Source organism: Ceratotherium simum, chromosome 16, assembly GCF_057802395.1.
Source record: "Ceratotherium simum simum isolate JZ-2026a chromosome 16, ASM5780239v1, whole genome shotgun sequence".
Lineage (NCBI taxonomy): Eukaryota > Metazoa > Chordata > Mammalia > Perissodactyla > Rhinocerotidae > Ceratotherium > Ceratotherium simum.
Genome location: NC_141915.1, coordinates 15,412,526 through 15,418,525, shown reverse-complemented (window position 1 = coordinate 15,418,525; position 6,000 = coordinate 15,412,526). Strand labels below are relative to the sequence as shown.

At 44.5% G+C, this 6,000-nt stretch overlaps 1 protein-coding gene across 2 annotated transcripts in view; it reads left to right on the top strand.

Moving 5' to 3' along the window:
- The first annotated feature begins 1,871 nt into the window (after nt 1–1,871).
- Nucleotides 1,872–6,000, top strand: part of PAFAH1B1 (platelet activating factor acetylhydrolase 1b regulatory subunit 1) — a 71,044-nt gene continuing 66,915 nt past the window's right edge. The window contains exons 1-2 of one of the 2 annotated variants that reach the window (XM_087440636.1): nt 1,872–2,229; nt 2,782–3,063. The gene's annotated coding sequence lies outside the window, so the exon portion shown is untranslated. The remainder of the gene's footprint in view (nt 2,230–2,781; nt 3,064–6,000) is intronic. The other variant, XM_004433290.3, reaches the window with a different exon arrangement.

The window sequence follows — 6,000 nt, the reverse complement described above, 5'->3', positions numbered from 1 at the left end:
CCCAAGGGAGTTTATTGTTTTCTGAAGGATTGCTATAGAAATAAAACCCGATCTCAATTTAGTGCATAATTGCAAAATACAGATTTCAATGTTTTCTAAATACTTGAGTCTATGAGCTCGAGTTTTATAGGGGTTAGCGCTACCTATTTGTATTAAATCAGTATTTAGCAATGTGACTTGATTTCTTTCTGGGCAATTTTGCTGGCTTTTAGAACCTTCATTTAACAAATAAAGAACTGATTTACTCAGCTGATTAAATATTAAGTAGTGCGATATCAGGCAATAATAAATATTTTAAAAAGTAAAAATGAACCAAAGGTGGATTCTTAGAACAAGAGATGTTAATTTATTTCATGTTTATTGACTGTTACTGGACATGGCACAGACCAAACTTCTGTGCCTCATCTGTTGTCCTTATCTAACTAGAGAATCCCAGAACTGTATACCTGGAAAAGACCTTCCAGAGACCATTTGATTTTCTTTCCTGCCTTCCTGAAGGAGAAAACCCAAACCCTCCAGAAAATTCTCTCACGTTCCTCTTAAACACCTCCAGGAATAGAGACTTATAACCTTTCTTGATAAAAAGAAACTTATTTTGGTATCATGCAACAGTAATGGTTACATGAGTTAACCTATGATTCCCCACTAAAGTAATATACTTTACACATACAGCATTTCCTCTCGAATTCTCACAGAAGCCTTACGAGTTGGTTATTCATTAGGTCTATTCTATGGAGAAATTGAGGCCAGAGAGAGTAATTTAGTCAAGGTCATGCTGCTGGTAAGTGGCTAATCCAGGATTCATACCCAAGTTATCTCTTTCATTAACCCAGCTGCTTCTCAAAGGCAGTGTATGTATTTACCTACATAAAGGGAAGTAATGAAATCAGTAAACACAAGCCTAAACCTATGTTTCAGGAAAAGAGTTTCCTTGGACAATACAAATTAATGAGATAATCACATTAGGTTCCTCTTATTAAAAGAATATCCCATATTGAATGATGCAGAACCTCAAATCTGGCCTCTTTTAAATCAAATGTCTCTGTGTGGAATAAATTGACTACAAATCCCCAAGACTTCTTTGTCATCAGTATTTTAACCCATATTTTAGCAAACACACACACATGCCTTGTCGGGATAAAGTTCTAGGTCTTTCTTTGCGCATCAGTTTCGAGACTTCGAGCCTCAGACGTGTGTGTGACTAAGGAAAAGAATAGCTGAATCACATCTAAAAGCGAATCTTCCCAGTTAAAAATCTATAGGAAAAATGCAGACAATTTGGCACTCCATCGGCCTTTTAACCTCAACAGCTCTTCTCCCCAAGTCGACCCAACCCACTCATCTCCCCTTACCCACCCCCCTCAACTGGGAAATAAACCCGAAGGCTGGAGGTAGGAGGGACGACGGCCTGACCCGGGCTCCGCTTTATTCTGAAGCCTATCAGGGCCCGGAATCCACGGGTGCCAACGGGTCCCTGCTGTTTGGCCGGGGGACGCGGGGAAAGTGCCGTTTTCGGGCATGAGCAGGGAGAGGAGGTGAACAGAGCCGGAGTTCGTGAGGAGCCACAACAGTGAGAGGAGGGTCTAGAAGAGGGAGTGGAGAGCCTTTTTCCAAGGTTACAGAGGCAAGCCGAGCGCGAGGAGAGCCTCGTGCGCAAACTCGCCCACCAGCCCCTCGGTACCGCCAAGCCGCACCAGCCACCCGCCCGCTAAGCGGAAGGCAGCGCGGCTCAGGGCCCGGCCCAGGCCGGCGCATGCGCCGCAACCCCTCCTCCGCTCCCGGCCCCCTCCCTTCTCTCTTCCCGGCGGGTTTGGGGCGGCGGCGGCGGCGCGGTGACGTCAGGGCGTTGGGGCAGCTCCTGTGACAGACGGAGCTGGAGCGGCGGGGCGGCGGCGGAGTCCGGCGGCCGAGATAGCGAGTGAGCGAGCGAAGGAGCAGCGACCCCGGGGTCCAGGGAGCGAGAAGGAGAAGGAGGGGAGCGCTCGGGCGCGAGCGAGAGAAACTGCGAGCGCCGGGCTTGGGCTCGAGCCCCGGAACGGCTGAGGAGCCCGCCCGCTCCCCTCCCCTCCCCCTCCCCGGGACCGGGCCCAGGCCCAGCGCGCCATCCTCCCCCTCCCTCCTTCCCTCCCTCCCTCCTTCCTCCCTTCCCTCTCCCTCTCCCCCTCCCCCGCCGGTGGATGGGAGTGAAGGACGGAAGAGGCCCTGCGGAGTCGGCGGTGCAGCGCTCCGGTAAGGCGGCTTGGGTCTGCGCCCTCCCCTCTGTCTCCTCCACCGCGCTCGGGCGGCTGCGGGCCGGGCCCGGCGGCCTGACGATGTGGCTGCGCCGGTCCCCTCCCTCCCATTCTCCCCTCCCCCTGCCGCCGCCTCCTCCTTCTTCTTCTCTCCTCGCTCTCAAAATGGCGGCCGCGACGGCCGTTGAGTGAGAGACACGGGAGGAGGGGGGACAGGCCCGGGAGGTTGCTGCCCTCGCTCCACTGCTCCGCGGCCCGGGTTCGGGGGGTTCCAGGGCCGCCGCGACTCCGTCCGCGGCCCTCCCCGAGAAGAGATCGCCCTCCTCCCTCGGTGACTTAGCAAGAAAAGTATTCTTGGGTAGGAAGGGCGTGGAGAGCAGGTCGCTCTCTGATCTTGGGGAAAGGGTTCGGCCCTCGTCTCGCCGGCCGCGTAAGGCGAGCTCCGCAGTCCCCACGCCCTCCGCGGTTGGCGGCTCGGGGACCCGGCTCAGCCCCGCGCCGCCTCGGCACCCACAGGCCTTCGGGCGTTCCGTCCCCCACCTGTCCTTAGGATGAGGTTGACCTGAGGAGGATGGCCCACCCCTTCCCTGGCGCCCCTGTGCGGTGGTCCAGCCTCGACATCCGCTAAGGAGGAGCGGCCCGACCCACCGAACCATCTGCAGCATCCACCTACCAAATCAGGCGGGGTTTTCTTTTCTGCCACCGGCTCCTCAAACGGGAGTTGCCTTTTGACGTTGTAACAACTGAGCTTCGAGGCCCTCAGCCATTCCCCTTCATCTAATCTCATCTCCCGACTCCTTTAGGAAAGACAGTGCCTTCTGTAGCCTCCCAGGTGAGAAAATGCCTTTGAGGTGGTGGGCAAATTTTAACTCTACCTCTCTAAACAGAAGAGTAGAAGAGAGGAGGTTTTCAATGTTTGAGATGAGAGAGAGCAAGATGCCTTGGCGTTATTTGTTATTCTGCCTTTCTTCAGTGACTTAGCAAGAAACTCCTTGGAAGGAGGGCAGGAGATTTTCTGTTGGGGTTGGGATTTGGGTCCAATTTATATCAATCCTTTGGTTAAGAAATTGTGCTTTTGAAGAGAAGAACCAGATTTGTGGTCTCGTCCTCAATGGGCGATGTCATGCCAAGGTTCCCCCCTCCCCCTTTCCTTAAGAGGCCATTGAGAGAGAATAAAGATATTACTGTTGTTCTGATCTCTACTTTAACACACAATCATTGGGATTCGTAACGTTTTAAATGCTAAACAAAAAATTTGTGCCATTTTTGGTAATTCTGTTTTTGTTGGGAGGTGGGTTGTTTTGTGTGAATTTCATTTTCAAGCTAGGGCGGAGGAGACAGTGCTTGGGCCTTTGATACCGGTAATGTCATCCCTCCCCTTTTGCCACAGTAGTATTTGCTTGCTTTTTTTTTTTTTTTTTTTTTTGCTGCAGCAAGGCTTGATGGCTGCGGGGTCCAATCTCTTAATCAGGAAAATATCCTGCTTGGATATGTCAGTAGTGATATAAAGACGAATATATAAAAAGCCTTTACTTAAATTCTGATTTCGTTCTAAGGCAGTAGCTAGCTTTTAATCTCTCATGGGTATCTTTCAGGACACAGTTTTGCAAAATAATTGGCAGTTGCAAATTGCAGTTTTTATTAAAGCAGAAGAGTAATCTGTATTTAGAGTGGTTTATTCTTTCGTGTTCTATTATAAATGATCATTGTTTGAATTGGAAGGGGAGGATCTCCTAAAACAAATTTGAAGCTGTTATTTTTTTATAAATCAGGGAAAGGAACCCAATTTTTCACAAAATATTTCTGTATATATTGATTTTTATGGAGCTAGCCCTATTTTGGTACCTCCCCACCACCACCTTTTTTTTTTTTTAAATGGGCTAATATTTGTGGATGCTGTGAACAGCCATTCAGCTGAGGAGACTGGGTGGAGTAAGAGAGCAGAAGCTGTGAAATGCTAGATTGCCCTTTCATAACATTTTTCTCCTGCTTATGTTTTGTAAGGTTATTTGATGCTAATTAGTGCTACAACAAAGGCATTTCTCTGTAGTAAATCTTAAAATCTCATGTTTTTAGTTTTCACCTTTTTGCAAGATAGATATTGAATGGTTAGGATAAAAAGCAATGTCCCTTTCCTAAAGCAGACACTTATTGTCTCTGTAAATATACATACACATATATATACACAGCCTTGTTAATGTTTTTTATTGTTTTAGTCAAGTAAGTGTAAATTAATGAATGCCAGAAATATTTGGCAAGAAATAGTAGAAATATTGCAAAAATCTAATAATGCTACAGATGTTTTCTTTTACTTTAGTTTGCATTAAAACAGTAAGTCTGATTTTTTAATAATGAACATCAAAGATGAATAAAAAAGGATAAGATAAATTGTGTTAAAGACTCTTTATATAGACCTTTTCTCTTGTGTTGTCCCTTGAAAGAGACCTTTTTGTAAGGTTCTACCATAAGAGAGGATAGGTCACTTTAATGTCTTGTAGCAGGCATTCATGTGAACAGACATCTTCAAAAGAATGTCAAAATCATGTGGTAAATGTGATTTTGATGAGCCTTCTGACTTTGTCATGTATGATATAGTTTTACATTTTTATTTTAATGTGATTAGAAAGTAGAAGGGTTCACATGGTGAGGAACGAATAAGATTAGGAATGATCATTCACTATGTTGTGTGTGTATCCCCGTCCCTAGTATCTGTAGTTATAAAAGTGCACTAAGGAGCTGTGATTTTTCAGTAGATTATTAGTTGATCAGGTGTTTGAAATAATTTGACTTAAGAGAGCTTTGGTTCCAAATGTGTGTCTGTATCTGTGTATGTTTTTGATACATGTGGCAGAATCTTTTGCTTAATTTGGAGATCGATTTTTAAAATTCTTCATAATTCTATACTTATAAAACTTTTAATGAGATTGGGATGGATTTCATTTTTTAGTAGAATTACTTGGTATCTGTTTTTCCAGATAAAATAACTCTAGTATGTAAGAGATTTGGAGATGTTTCTGGAAGGGAAAAAATCAATATCATAATTTTTGGTTTTCTAGCTGTCACATCCATGTTTCATTGTCTGTATTTTTCCAATGTAAATGCTTCCCTCTTATGTACTAAAAATAGATCATGTATATGATCATATATATCATATGTGTGTATATATATACATACGTGTGTGTGTGTGTGTGTATATATATTACTTTACCTTATGGCTCATGTTTTAAGTATCCAGGAAATAGTAGGACCTTACTTTGTCTTTACATATAGTTCATATTATTCACAACTTGTCATGTTAATAAACAAGCCATGGAAACTATGAAAGTTGTCAACATTAGGATGGAGATGTCTTAAAAAACAAACCCAAAGCAAAATCTTAGGGCAATCGGAGTGAATTTTCCAATTCTTCCCATTGAGTTCTAAAGCAGTGAGTCATGCACTCTTTTGCCAAAGGGACTTGAGGCTCATTTGGTTTTAAATCGAGCCAGCCATGTCTGCTGTGGTCCTAAAAGAGATTTTTTTTTACTTGCCTCTAAGTCTCTGTTGTGAAAATATTTCATTGTGATAGATAACCTGTTTTCATGCATTTTGGAAAGAGAGAAACAGTTAACTTTGAAATGGGAATTCTTTGCCACTGTTCTTACGTCTTCTACAATACAACTGTAATTGTTTTTTTACTTTAAAAGTTGCTCTATTTAAAATAAAACTAGTAGTATATAATATGAGTTCTGAAAAGAAAAAGCAAACTTACTCTTCTCCTGAAGATGCT